Source organism: Lagenorhynchus albirostris, chromosome 15, assembly GCF_949774975.1.
Source record: "Lagenorhynchus albirostris chromosome 15, mLagAlb1.1, whole genome shotgun sequence".
Lineage (NCBI taxonomy): Eukaryota > Metazoa > Chordata > Mammalia > Artiodactyla > Delphinidae > Lagenorhynchus > Lagenorhynchus albirostris.
Window position 1 is genome coordinate 60,640,084 of NC_083109.1, and position 13,662 is coordinate 60,653,745.

The 13,662-nt window shown below is 41.5% G+C and overlaps 1 pseudogene; it reads left to right on the forward strand.

The window, feature by feature from the left end:
• The first annotated feature begins 8,120 nt into the window (after positions 1 to 8,120).
• LOC132506264 (large ribosomal subunit protein uL15-like) lies at positions 8,121 to 8,728 on the forward strand (annotated as a pseudogene).
• Positions 8,729 to 13,662: the final 4,934 nt, after the last annotated feature.

A 13,662-nucleotide genomic window follows, 5' to 3' on the forward strand; every position in this document is an offset into this window, starting at 1 on the left:
TGAAAGAAGCCTCAGTTTACCATCACAAATTATAACATAATGAGAAGTAAATGGATATTATTTATCTATTGTCTGCCTGCATTCAGAATTTTTTATATATAGAATCTTTGGCTTGCAAGCAAGGTGAAGTGACAGGGAACAGATTTATCTTCCTACTTAAAACACCTAAAAAACTGGGTGCAATAAGTCAAACATCTGTTTTCAGATACTGGACCTAAAAAACTGGGTGCAATAAATCAAACATCTGTTTTCTGATACCGGACATCAGGCAGTGCAATGCAGTGATCCCTGAAATAAAGGAACCAAATCATATAAGTCCCACGGATTGTCCAAACTTACTACTGGAGAGAATTTTCAGGCCACAGTGTAAGGAGGGGAAACTCAGGCAAAGTCCAGTGATGTCTCTGAGCTGAGAAGGAGATGGAAATTCACAGAGACCAAAGTGATTAGGGAGTTCACAGAGAAGAGTAGTGGAAGGGAGAGACAGAGAGAGAGAAAGAGAGAGAGAGGTCTGAAGAAGATCCCTCTCAAGTCCTAGGCTCACTACTGGTCAGCACATTAGGTGAGAAAACTACCAAAGTCTAGGGAAAGAATCACCTGAAAGCAGCAGAAGTAATAATCCCCAGAGCTCACAAAAAGCCAGGGCAAGTTCCTATTTCTGCCAACCAAAGTGGAAAAACTCACAGTTTTTACAGGGTATTGGGTCAAGTACTCAGAAAGATATTGCCTTGGTAGTGGGGCAAAATTAGCCATAGACTAAAGGCTGCTCTGGTCTCCCCTAACAAAGCTGAAAGGCAACCTCAAAAGGATCAAAATGTTCCCAAGTAACTTAACTGCATCCCAAGACAAAGCTCAAGAATATTTATGGAAATACAAACTTATCTAACACCCAACAAGCTAAAATCACAATGTCTAGTATCTAAACAAAACTTACCAGGCATTCAAGGATGCCAGAAAATATGATCCACAACTAGTAGGATAAAAAAATAATCAAAACATACCCAGATATGACATATATGATAGAATCAATTAGACAAGGGTATTGAAACAGTTCTTGTAACTGTAACCCATATGTTCAAGAATGTAGAAGAAAAATTGAGCACCTTAAGTAAAGACATGGAAGACACATAAAAGACCTAAATTAAACTTCCAGAGATGAAAATTACACTGGAGGAGATCAACAGAAAATTAGACATTGCAAAAGAAGATTTGTGAATTTGAAGTCATAGCAATAGAAATCTTCCAAAGTGACAAGCAAAAAAATAAAATAAAACAGAGCATCAGGACTTCCCTGGTGGTGCAGTGGTTAAGAATCTGCCTGCCAACGCAGGGGACATGGGTTCAAGCCCTGGTCTGGGAAGATCCCACATGCTGTGGAGCAACTAAGCCTGTGCGCCGGAACTACTGAGCCTGCGCTCTAGAGCCCGCGAGCCACAACTACTGAGCCCACATGCCACAACTACTGAAGCCTGTGTACCTAGTGCCCATGCTCTGCAACAAAAGAAACCACCGCAATGAAAAGCCCGTGCATCGCAATGAAGAGTAGCCCCCGCTCACTGCAACTAGAGAAAGCTGTGTGCAACAACGAAGACTGAACACAACCAAAATAAATAAATAAGTAAAATTAATTAAAACAAACAAAAACCAAAATTTAAAAAAATTTTTAAAAAATAAACAGAGCATCTGTGAGCAGTAATCAACTTCCATTGGCCTAATATATGTATAGTTAGAGACCCCAAAGAGTGGGGAGCAGAAAAATATACTTGAAGAAATAATTACCAAAATTTTATAAACAAAAGGAAAACTATAAACCCAGTGAGCTAAAAAGCTCAACAAATCTAATCACAAGAAACATGAAGAAAAGGTACCAAGACACATCATAATGTAATTGCTTAAAACCAGTGATAAAGAGAAAAATCATAAAAGTAGCTAGAGAAATAAGACACATTACATACACAGGAACAAAGATGTGAATGATAGTAACCTTCTCATTAGCAACAATGCAAGCAAGACAACAGTGCAGCAGTATCTTTAAAGTACTGGGAAAAAAGCTGTCAACCTAGGATTCTATACCCGATGAGAATATCTTTCAAAAATGAAGGCGAAATAAAGAATTTCTCAGACATACAAAATGTAAATAATTCTGTAGTGGCAAATTGGCACTAGAAGAAATGTTAAATGAATTCCTTCAGGCAGAAGAAAAATGATTCCAGATGGAAATCTGGAGTTACATGAAAAAATGAAGAAAAATAGAAATGGTAACTACATGAGTACATGTATGATTTTTTCTTATAGTTTAAATTTATTTAAGACTAAATTGACTGTTTAAAGCAAATATAATAATACAAAGATCTGTTATGTGGAAATGAGTGTTCCCATTTTAGAGATAAGAAAACTAAGACTCATACAAGTGAAGAACTCACCCAGGGTCACAGATATGTCTGATACCAAAGCCCTTGCCCCTTCCCAGAAATTTTATATGGTTTTAACTGTGAAATTGGCTAATATTTTTTCCATTTACTGAGAATGTATTCTGAAATATGGAGAGGCTTAAAACAGTATTCAGTCCATTAGAATTGATCTGGACTGAGTACCTTCTTACAGGGCAGAAGTCTGAGGCCAATGGATTTCAAGTTTATCTTTGCAGTTTCCTCTCCACCTTTTTCCTCTGTGAATAGTGCATTTCTAATGGTTAATTTTATGCCTCCTGACATTGTTCATCCCTTTCTTTCCTAGAGCAGAATTTCTCTAACTGTGCTCTATGAGAGATTAATGCATTCATTAAGTGTGTTCTGTGGTGAAACATAGAGGGAAGAGTAAATTAAGCAGACATTTCCTATAGGATACTGTAGAATCTTAAATATGTTAGCATACGTTATAAATATCAAAGAGAGGAAAGAAAATATATGATATTTCCCATAGTAATTTTACCCCAGGAAACTTATTTATGCAACTCTTAGTAATAGAGAATAACTTAAATACTCTGTTGGCAATCAAGATATCAGGCAATCAGAGGACACAATTCTTAAGATTTATGTACTCTTAGTATTTTTGCCAGACTTTGGAAAATGCATGTGTGCATCTGAATGGGATCACTGGTGGCAAGAATACCCAGATCGACTGGTGACTTTTCCAGCATTAATAAGTAAATATTGGATGTTAAAATGCGAGGAGTACCCAAAAGAAGAAATTGGTATTACTACAAGAAACTCCTAGAAACAAAACATTTCTAAATTGGGGGTAAAGGTTTTATTTGCCAACTTGCTCCTTTCTGCTAACATCCTTATTGACTATTATGGGATACAAGTTGTTATGGTGATGAGAGAAGTGTTCAACTGGATGGAGATTGGGAAAGATGTTGCAAAGAGAAGAGGCTAGTCCATTGCTTCTCAAATGTTAATGTGCACATCAATCACTGGGGATCTTGTTAAAATTCAGATTTAGCCTTAACAGGCCTGGGATAGGACAGCCAAGGGGCTGTTCTTCTAACAAGCCCCCAGGTGATGCTGATGTTGCTGGGCAATGGACCACATTTTGACCAGTGTCTGTCCTACACACATTTTGGGAAACATATACTCTTTTGTACCAGGCTTGATGCTAATGGGCCTGATGTGATTAGGTCTCATGTGATGCAATAAATGGGATTGTTCTTTATTTTCACAACTCAACCCCAACTAGCAAGAAGGTCATAACAACAACCTGTGCTCCCAACTATTAAAACAGACAAAAAAGTCCAAACTCCTTCACTTGGATTTCCAAGCCCTCCATCAATTGCTTCTACCTGCCTTTATGTTCTTTTCTCCCATTGTGTTTCCTTCCCAAATGCACTCTTGAGACATGAACCACTTGCTTTTCTGGGAAAAAATTCAATGTTCTTCATCCTTTTTGTCTTTGTAAAAGCTATTCTCTATGCAGGCTCTTTGCCCAGCACTGAGATGTTCATTTCAGACTTACTCATTCTACAAAGTCCAGTTAGTTCAGGCTCTACTTTCTCTAAGGAGTATTCCAAGTACCCCAACCAGAATAAACTACAGTCTCCTGCATTGCACATCCTGGGTACTTACATTAACATGCTTATCATGGAGTGTACTTTGAATTAGAGCCAGGTACATGACATCACCTTTCTCCATTACATGTTGAGCTCTTGGAGATAAGAAGCCTTGTCTTTACTATTTTTAAATCCTCTTCCCTACAGTACTCAATACAGAGATGTACCATAATAAATACTTGTTAATTAGTTAATTAAAAACAAAATATAATAGTCTAGAGAAGAACTTCCCATCTTATTTTGGAAATAAGACATAAGAAACCATTTGAGAAAAATACAAGACTAAACATAATAAAAATAGCTATCATGTATTGAGAGGTTATTTAGTGCCAAGCACTGTACTAAGCATGTTTCACACACTGTCATTTAATCCTCGAAAAAACTCTATGAGAATATGTTACCTCTATTTACGGAAGAGCAAACTGAGACTTAGAAAGACAAATGATTTGCCTGAGGTCCCTGGTTCTGAAATGTAAATGCGCTTTGTCATTGCCTGGGGAGTTTTAAGAAATATTGATGCCTGGGTCCCACCCCCAAAGATTGTGATTTCATTGGTGTAGGGTGGGGCTTGTGTATCAGGATTTTTAAGCTCCCCAGGTAATTCTAACATGCAACCAGGGCTGAGAACACTAGTTAAAAACACAACTAAGAGTAGAGTTGGGTCCGTTTGACTCCACAGCCTGGGTCTGAACCTCCAGTTTCACTGCCAGTAAGCAAAGGTAAGAGCATTTTACAGAGAGGTGCATTAGGGTAGGCTGGCAGAGTGGAGGATGGGAAAGGGATTTGATTTTGACCACACTTAGATCTCGGTTTGGAATGCAGTTGTAACAGGGAAAATGCAGGTTCCCAGGGCTTTGAGAGCAGTTTTGTCACCTGGTCATTACACTGAATTTAGTCTACAGGTCCTAAATATTTGACCAAGCCTGCCCAGGTAATCCCTTTTGTTGCAAGCATACAGCTAAATAAGCCAGAGAAGTAATCATTGTTTTACCACAGATGAGGCACAATGCCTGTAATTGCCTGAATAACCTAAATTTTTTCCCATTTTTCATCAGTTGCTTATTTTATCTCCTAATTACGTGGCGGGCTGATCAAAGGCCTTCCAAAATTCTGCATGGGGACCCTCCCTCCTGCAGAGGAGGTGTCTCGCCCAGGCTAATCCTCAACTCAGATAAACAGCAGAGCTAATGGAGCGTCAGGAGGGGTGGACGGGGGAGACAGGGCTTTGGCCTCTCCCAGACTTGCAAGGCGAGAAATAAATATCCTCTGTATTTGCACAGAGGCAGGACACCTCTCTTGCTCAACAAATGCCAGAAGAGGCAGAAAGGATAAGATTCAGGAATCACCCTCTACTTAAAAGCCGAGGGGAACAAGTTCTGGGGACTTGCTCATAGATCAAAGCCATATTGTTGGAGAAACCTCCTGCAAGGGCTAGAAAAAGGTGGGGATGGAGGTCCTGGGTAATGGGAACAGAAGACTAGTCTGACCCCAGATGGACTAAAGATGTACCACCGGGATGGGTGGAAGGATTAGAGGAAAGGAGAAAACATCGTAACTGATGGAGTGCATCCATTCTTTCATTTAATCCATAAAAACATGATGGGAACACACTCTGTGTGAGGTGCCAATATGATCCATAAAACCAGTCTGGTTACTGCCCTCCTAGAGCTTACAGGGTAGTGAGGGAGAAATAAATAAGTATTGTTGGTGTACTGGGTTGAATGGTGTCCCCAAGTATTCATACCCACCCAGAACCTCAGAATGTTTGGAAAGAGAGTCTTTGCAAATGTAGTTAGTTAAGATGAGGTCATACTGGATTAGGGTGGGTCCTAAATCCAATAACTGGTATCTTTAGTAAGAAAAGAAGAAGAGACACAGAGACACACAGAGGAGAAGCCATGTGAAGACGGAGACAGAGTTCTTGTGATGAGTCTACATGCCAAGAAATACTCAGGACTATCGGCAACCACAAGAAGCTCCTTCAGAGGCTCCAAGAGGAACCAACACTGCTGAGACCTTGATTTCAGATTTCTTGCCTCGTGAACTATGAGAGTACACATTTCTGTTATTTCAAGCCACCCAGTTGGTGGTGATTTGTTGCGGCAGTCCTGGAAACTAGGATAGTTGGATCACAAATTTGTACATTATACTCAGATTTCAAAGAAAATGCACCATTTATATTTCCTGAATTAACCTGATAATCCTCACAAATCCTTACCTCGAGTGGTCGTGGGGAAAACCTGAAGTTAGTTTAATCAAGTTAACACAGTCTGATGCAATACTTCAAACAATCTCTTAAGGTAAGTTAGGTTCTCTCCAGTGTTTCCAATTTCCTCCCCTCCTCCTTACACTTATTCTCCATTGAGCACTGGATGGGGATCAAGGAGGCAGGAGAACATGGCACTGTGGTGGCAGGAACAGAAGGGGCCTCACATCCACCCACCCAGGCCCATCCACTGAATCCAGGCTCCTCTGGTCTCCATGGTGTTGTCCTTTGCTGTCCAGTTTCTGGGTACCCTGCTTGGCAGTGGACCATGTGGAAGCCCATGATAGGTAAACTTAAGATCTCTGCTCTCCCAACCCAGTCAGGGCCTGTGATGGGTCTCTCCCTGCTTCTGCACATCCCTGTGTGGTTGACCACTCCCTTTCGTTCCCCAGGCCAGGTGGCCCCCCCTGCAGCATCCTACCATAAATCACTTTGCTTCTGGAGCAGCAACCCCTAAGGCAAGTTTTCTAGTCATTCTCAGCTAACATCCGGGTCCTTCAGTAATTCAGAAACAATTCTGGCTTTTTCCAGTCCCTACAAGAGCCAAGGGAGGCTGAAGATGCTGTCGCAGGCTAACTCTTCCCCTAACTACAGCGTGCATCTGAGTTGGCTCTGAATTAGCCACCCCGTGTTAACGTGGGGGACACCCTATAAATCCTTCTCCTCTCAGATCCCAAATAGGAAGCAGAAAAAGAAAAAAATCCTCTTCTGCCTTCATCTCCCCCTCAATCTATCTAGCTGGTTTCCCCTGCCTGTACTGCAGCCCAAAGAGGTTGATAAAGATACACGTATTTCACCGCCTGCTTCATTGAGCTGCTAACTTGTTTCTTCCCACGCCATCTGAAGCAGCAGGAATGGGCCTTCAGCTACTTCTTCATCTTTCACAACGATGTTCCCTATTCTGCACTCTTCTCTTCCCCGAGGTGGCCTCTTTCTTCCTTCTTATTCTAAAGCTGTGTTGGAAGGAAACAGACTCACAGACATAGAGAACAGACTTGTGGTTGCCAAGGGGGAGGGGAGATGGGGGAGGGAAGGATTGAGATTAGCAGTTGCAAACTATTACATACAGAATGGATAAACAACAAAATCCTACTGTATAGCACAGGAAGTTATATTCAACATCCTGTGATAAACCATAAAGGAAAAGAAAAAGAATGTATATATATACATGTATAACTGAATCACTTTGCTGTAGAGCAGAAATTACCACAACATTGTAAATCAAATATACTTTAATAAAATAAATTAAAAAAATTAAAACTGTATTGGAAGAACATGATTTACCACAAAAAGGAGAAAAGTATCTCCTTAAATTTTTCAAAATACTACCCTTGTTATGAGTAAACAGATATGCAAGTAAAACATTTGATGAATATTAAGAATAAAATAAATGGAGTATAGGTGGCAAAACATAATCAAAGATTTCTTAAAATAGTTAACACATTTAGGGCATAGTAAGCCCTCAAAATGTTTTTTAAATTGTTGTGGTTGTAGCTTTAGTTGTAGCATTGTTAGGGGCAATGACGTGGTAATTGACAAGACGTCACATGATGGATAAGCCTGGTCACAACTCAGCTGGCAATGGGTATGTGGCTTGATTGGTGTTGACCTCAAGCAGTATTTCCAAACGTGAATGTCACTGCCAAAATTCATACCACGTCTTCAAAATTTGCACCAAGTACCAAGACTTCATAAATTTTATCTCTGTAACCAGTTTTTATTTCTATTAGCTACAGCATCCACTCATGAAAATGTTGCAACTTCAAAAATATTAACATCTCATTTGTCTGGGTCACTGACCTACCATCCAAACTAAGGAAGAACCATAAAATTCAGGACCATGGGAGCCATGGTGATGGCCACATGAGCAAGAACCAGAAGCACTGGGGAAGCGGGGGTCATGCTAGGGGCAGGCATCACCATACGATCAACTTAGGCAAACACTACCTAGGTTACTTTGACAAGGTTCGTATGAGGCATAACCACTTAAAGAGGAACCAGAACTTCTGCCCCACTGTCAACCTCACTAAATTATGGACCTTGGTCAGTGAGCAGACATGGGTAAATGCTCCCAAAACCGAGACTGGAGACACCCCCATCACGGATGTGATACGATCATGCTACTAAAACGTTCTGGAGAAGAGAAGCTCCTAAAGCTGCCTGTCATCATGAAGGTCAAATTCTTCAGCAGATGAGCCAGGGAGAAGATTAAGGGCAGGAAGAGGGGTCTGATATCCTGGTGGCTTGAAGCCACATGGTTTTCATTAAATGCTAAAAATTGCTTTAAATATTTAACAGCACAAAAAGTTGGATGTCATTCAATGTCCTCCCTGTCACCCCTTAGTCTGTGGAAGGATATCTCTGCACAAGCACTGCCTTCCAGCTCTAGGCTCTCACACTACAGGTTCCACTGAAGAGAAAGGGGAATTTTCCCAGCCACTGATTTCTCAGCAGTCAGGAGCAGCTTCCGGGTTGGGTGTTGAGAGCACTGCACAAATTGTTCCATATCTGATAGTTATGTTATGGGTCGGAAATCTCCAGCATCTTCTTAACTTTTCTCTACCTGCATGCACAGCATGTGAGCTCCCTTCCCCCCTCCAATCTTCTTCCCTGCTTGCCAACTTGGCAAAATCCTTTGTCATCTTCAAAATCATTCTGACATCGTCTCCCCCATGAAGTATCCCCTGATCCTCCCAAGGAAAATTAGTCTATTCGTTCTCTCCCAAAACACAATCCCTTGTGTGCATTACCGTGAGTGCCATACAATGTCTTATATCACATATATTTATTTACATGATTGCTTACTTTCTCAAGGGATCAAATTATGTCTATTCAACTCTGTCAATTTAGTGAGGGATGCTCCGCCCTGATTTCACATTGAAATCACCTGAGGAGCTTTGAAAAATGCAGATGCCTGGGAGAATCCCCAGAGGTTCCAGTTTAATTAGTCTGGGGTCTGGCATTAGATTGTATTTCTTTTTATTAAATTGTTTTTGAGTGCCAAGGAGAACTCTAATGCAGAGCCAAGGTTGAGAGCCGTTGCCCTTGTACCTAGGACAGGGCTTGGTATACTATACTCTGTCATTAAACTGTTTCATGTTCCTTATGTTTAATGCTCTTAACCTTTAGCAGATTTCCCCCTACAACTGTTGTTAAGATGAGTCACCAAAATATCACTCCTCCCTGAAAACCTAAACAAACCTTTGAAATAGAAGTCTCCATCCATCAGTGCTCTCCTCCTAGGCAGGCTCAGAAAAAAACACTCAAGAAATAACTCCCTCTCAAGGACGGCGGCTGCCTGTTGACTTCATCTTTTTTGCATGAAGCCCACACCTACCCTGGGAGATGCTCTGTGGCCCAGAAACAGAACTCTGGAATAACAACAACAAATCTGACAGAAGCCCCCAGAATGTTTGAATCTGCCGACTTCTCTCCTCCCGCAGCCTTGGAATCCAAAGCCTGTTCAAACTGCTTTCCAGTAATTCCATATTAGATGAGGGCACTGTTATCAAGAGGGCTGCATAGCCATCTGTGCAAGATTTTCCCATTTTTTTCTGTTTTGACTTGGAGGAGAGTTCCCGTTGTGGCGCTCAGATGCAAAGACAGAAAGAGGCTTTTGCAGTAGGTAGACGGTGGTGTGAGCTGGGAGCACGTATTTCTGAGGTTACATGGATGGAAAAGAAGCTTGAACAGTTCTCATCATAATGACATGTTCAGAGCTTCCCTCACTGGCCCTTCCCTCAGTGGTTTGATCATCTGAAGACAATTTGGGGATGCTCTGATATTAATGATGTTGACCCCATTTGCTTCCTGGACCATAAATGAGGAGCCCCATTCCTCTCCTTTGTACCTAGCTTAACCTGGAGGCCGGCCATCCTTCTACATGGTGCTGAGTTACACATATTCTAATAGGCAGGCCAGGGTTAGACTTAATGAAAGCAGACAGATTTTGATTCTTCCCCTTTATCATTTTGAAAGCCATATTAACCCAGGCAAGGCTGACCTTATGAAAGCTTCAGTGAGAGCCTGCCCATGTGGAGCGAAGTCATCCCTCGTGTGATGCTGAAAACCCATCATTCAAAATGCATCCTTTGAAACTGAGAGCAGCTAGTGTAGTGACAGACACCTGTCTCATCCCCACTGTAAAAAATCACACCAAGCTTCAAGGACCAATGTAGAGTCCAAGAAGCTGGAGGCATATGATGCAATTCGTTACCTGGCATATCATAAAATCGAACTCTCTTTTATTTCTGATGGACAACTTTGCCAGATGAAGTAGAGAGAGAAAAGGTTGGTTCTAGACAAAGAGGATACACTCTCAGATATGAGGCAGAGCGAGGAGACTGGGAATGAACGCTAGCATGTGGGCATCGGGCGTCCTATTGAGCACAAAGGGGACAGACGTGCCATTTTAAAGATACAAGACCTAAACAGACAATACAAAGAATTAATAATGATTATACTTAGCATGTGGCAAGCACTTTCTATGGGTCTGGAATTGTTCTAAGAGTTTTACATGCATTGTGCCCTACAGTCCTCATCAGTACTACAATTATTATCACCCTTATTTTACAGAGGGGGAAACAGAGGCTCAGGAAAGTGATGAAATTTGCCAAAGTCACACAGCCAAGAAACAGTAAAGCAGGGATGTCATTCCAAATAATTTGATTCTCCAAAAAGTGCTGTTGACTCTTCTGATATACTGCCTCGTGATCAGGGAATTGGATATGCACTCTTTATTGGAGGGTGTGGAATCTTAGCATCCAGGGGACGGTTTGAAGTACTAGGTGCTGGGAAGGCCAGGTAGGGTTCACCAGACACAAGCCCCATGCATTTTCCTTGGGCTGCCCTGATTTCTTGGACTAGATTCCACCACCAACTCTGACCACAAGTTGATATCCATTTCAGATATCACGAATATGGCTACGGGCAGCTTGGAGGATTTCCTTGCCCACTGGCCATTAATCTGTGAGCACTGGCAAATGGAAATCATGCTACTCAGTCAACCAGAGGCCAAAGTAACCTGCAATTTTTAGACGACTTTTGGTCTCTTAAGTATACACCATTGGACTAACCACCAAGCTCAACAAGCCAAGGTCAATCAGTCTGGTGCAGGGTTTCTCAGCCTCAGCACGGTTGACATCTTAGAATGGAAAAATCTTTGCTGTCGGAGGCTGTCCTGTGTAGGATGTTTAGCAGCATCCCAGGCCTCTACTCACCAGATGTCTACAGCACCCTCTGCTCCAGGTGGGATAACCAAAAATGGATAACCACTAAATATGGATAACCATATTTAGATATGGCTAAATATCTCCTAGGGGGATCAAATTACCCCCAGTTGAGAACCACAGGATAGTTCCTAAACTTTAGTGTGCCTCAGAATCACCCTATGGGTTTGATAAAACAGAGATTTCTGGGCCCCATCCTCAGAGCTTCTGACCCAACAGTATTCGAGTGGGTCTAAGAATTTGCACACATTCCAGGCAGATGCTTCTGCTATTGGCCGAGAAACCACCCTTAGGGAACTACTGAATTGGTCCATTCCATTATGTGTCCAGAGCCATGCGTGTCGTTAATCCTGAGTGTGGATGGCTCTGTGAAGACCTTCCTCACCTGCTAGAACAACAAAGGTTTTGGCTTAGACATTAACTTTCAGTAGAAGAGCAAGGTCATGGAGAGAAGCCTGGAATTAGATTCAGAAGACATGAATTTGAGGGCATTAAAAAACACCTGGATGAGTTATTTAAACTCTCAAAGCCCCAGTTTCCTAATCCATAAAAATAAAGCCAAAAAAAGTGACAACCAACTTACTCTGGATTACTGGTGACAATGAAATAACCCAGTGTACCCCAAACTTTGATCATCCTCAAAATACATCACAATGTCTTACCATATCTACCACAGCCTGAAATGAACACTTCTCTTTAAATGAACTCACTACTTAATCATCTACTTTATCATAAGAAATAATATCTGTGAAATCAGTTTTCCCTTGATAATTATGTTTTCCCAAATAGGCTTTAAGATAACTATTAAAAATCTCTGTGTACCACTTAAAATCATCTTTTACACCTCCTGTGGTTCATGTTTTCACACTTTGGGAACAGTAAGGTATTTGTGAGGGAGCTTTATAGGTTGCAAGTGTTGTCAGATTCAAGGTGCTATTATCAATTTTGTCTAGGCAGGGCAGTTGTTGTAACTGTCTGGAAAAGGGAGCAAAGGTTGAGACCAGGAGCCCTTCCCTGATGTGAGCTAATGCAGCTAGTGTACATTCTCCTTCTGCTCTTAAAATTTGGCTGTATATCAGGAAATGCCACTTGAACCTGTTCTCCCATCCCCTTCAGTCTCTTTCTAATATGCCCTAATGCCGTTGCAAATCGGAGATGATGAATTCAAAGGGCAGAGCAAACTGGAGCCAGTAGGAATGAACTTGACACTAACAAGATCCACCTGAGCTTCAGTATTTCTCTTGTGATTACCAAAAACAGGTCTCACTCGGGAAGAGACCCATCAATGGCTTCAGCACAGCACCTTCTGGAGAGGACATCACTTCAGAGCCTGGCCCATGTCTGCCTGGAGCAAGAGACACCTTCCCTGCCTGCCTGGGATCATGTCGCTTTTGGTTTGAACATCTTCTTGGAATAGGCTCAGGTCATCAGGTAATTGCTTCTCGCTATAAACCAGTAGCTCTCCCTCCTGTGTGTATGAGACTCACCTCAGAAGCTCTTTGGAAAATTAATGCATGTGCCCCATCCCAGACCATTTGAATCAGAATCCCTGGAGGTGGGACTCAGCATCAGAATTTTTAAAATATGTATGTTTTAAAAATCCGTATGTGCATCTATGGTCAAGAGCATGGTTTTAAGTGAAGGAGAAAAAAAAATTCTTTACACATTTTGAGTCTACCTGTAACCAAAGGACTTCTGCCTTAGAGATAAGCATGCACCAATTTCGATTGTAAGAAGAATGCCATGGCCTTTCAGCCACGCCCCCCTGAGCTTAGGCACTGACGTTTCCTCCCCTCCAAATGGCAATTTATTCTGTTTTCCACCTCAAGACTCAAAGGAGGGAATAAAAACCTTCTGCACTTTTGGTGCAGCTACTATGGAGAACAGTATGGAGGTTCCTTAAAAAACTAAAAATAGAACTACCATATGATGCAGCAATACCACTCCTTGGCATATATCTGGAAAAGATGAAAACTCTAATTTGAAAAGATACATGTACCCCCAGTGTTCACAGCAGCACTATTCACAATAGGCAAGACATGGAAGCAACCCAAGTGTCCATTGACAGATGAATGGATAAATAAGATGTGATATATATATATATATATATATATACACAC